Source organism: Zea mays, chromosome 9 (genome assembly GCF_902167145.1).
Source record: "Zea mays cultivar B73 chromosome 9, Zm-B73-REFERENCE-NAM-5.0, whole genome shotgun sequence".
In the NCBI taxonomy this organism is placed as follows: Eukaryota; Viridiplantae; Streptophyta; class Magnoliopsida; order Poales; family Poaceae; genus Zea; species Zea mays.
The window spans coordinates 154,927,672-154,929,377 of record NC_050104.1 but is presented as its reverse complement, the minus strand read 5'-3'; the positions used below and the strand labels follow the sequence as shown (position 1 = coordinate 154,929,377).

At 38.2% G+C, this 1,706-nt stretch overlaps 1 non-coding gene across 1 annotated transcript; it reads left to right on the top strand.

Annotated features, from left to right (window-relative positions):
* Positions 1–1,206: 1,206 nt before the first annotated feature.
* LOC111590260 (U2 spliceosomal RNA) lies at positions 1,207–1,399 on the top strand. Its single transcript, XR_004852893.1, has one exon. It is a non-coding gene; the product is annotated as a U2 spliceosomal RNA (small nuclear RNA).
* The last annotated feature ends 307 nt before the right edge of the window (positions 1,400–1,706 follow it).

Here is a 1,706-nt window from a genome sequence, read left to right as displayed (position 1 = left end):
GTAAACTACTACCTCCGTTCACAAATATATGACGTTGTTGACTTTTTTCGAAAACTTTAACCACTCGTCATATTCAAAATATTTATTCATGAATGTAAAATTTTAAGTCAAGCATAAACTACCTTAAGTGATGAAACAGATCACAAAAAATGGCGACTCATTTTTTTAATAAGACAAGTGGACAAAGTTTTTTTAAAGTCAACGATGTCATGTATTTATGAACGGAGGAAGTATGTTATTATAAACTATGGCTTTTAGAAACAGAGTTTTCAAACAGACCATGAATTACAATTTCGTAATAGATATAGTAGGTAAATATTATACTATTCACTTTATTCATTTATCGTCTAATTGGTTGTCGTGTCCACGCGCGCCGGCCTCGCGCAAACCTGCATCGCCAATGAAGAACCTCACATGCTTCTTCACACGTGCAAGACTAGACGGGTAAAAAAACTAAAGTTGCATGTGCTCATCGAGGCCCCGCAGACGACGACGCAGGAAACCAATCACATGATTGGACGCGGTCAACCCACGCCGAGAGCCTGGGCGTGGTGAACAGGGCAACCAATCACGGGGTTATATTTTTATCGCCTGATTGGTTGCCGTGTCCACGTGTGCTAGCCTCGCGCAAGCCTACATCGCCAGTGAAGACCCTCACCTGTTCTCCACACATGCAAGACTCGACGGGTAAAAGAACTAAAGTTGCACGCGCTCATCCAGGCTTGTGGATGACGACGCATGAAACCAATCACAGGATTGGACGCGGTCAACGCACGTCGAAAGCCTGAGCACTGTGAGTAGTGCAACCAATAATGTGGTTATATTTTTATGTGACTTCATTCATACATGAATCCCATTTTGATTTTATCATTTTTATAAATAAATGTAATTTCTAGAAAACATTAGTAGGGACGGAATTTTCCAGCCATAGTCTGTTTCAATACCTCGTGTGATCATTACGTAGAGAATGATCGAAGTCTATGCATATCCTTGGGCTATGCCAGAAGCCCACAGCAAGATAGTTTAATGGGCCGGTTGAGAAGCCTGGTGTCATAACACGCTCTTACTTTTTTGCTAACCAACCTTAGTTAGGATTAAGAATATAAACATCAGCTAACGGACATTGATTAGTACCACATCGCAGGATGGCAGGCATATGTCTGGTGAAACGTGTACAAAACCAGGGGCATCACAACAATAAAATTCATACCTTTCTCGGCCTTTTGGCTAAGATCAAGTGTAGTATCTGTTCTTATCAGTTTAATATCTGGTACGTGGGCTATGTGCCCACAATGATATTAAATTTATTTTTTATGGGGAGAATCTAATATGTAGCTTGCTACTAAGATTCATGTGTCGCCCTAGCGTTGCACTATTGCTTGGGCTTGGCTCAACCCTACCAATTCAATTGTTGAAAGTTTGATTAATTTGATTTAAGTGAAAGAAGATATATTTTAGTGCACCTATATGTAGGTTGTCAAAAAATGGTTTATATTTATTTAGTCCATTTATCTTGACGTCAAAATTGAATTATATTTGAATGGTAGAATTGTGTAATTTCACTTTAGTTAAATAGACTTTATGTTTTAAAACTATTATTACATTAATTAGGGGAACAATTCAATAGTCAAAAGTTTGATTAATTTGCCTTGGAGCAAAGAAAGATTTATTTTAGCCCAATTTTCCAAGGTCTGTAAATTGTTTAT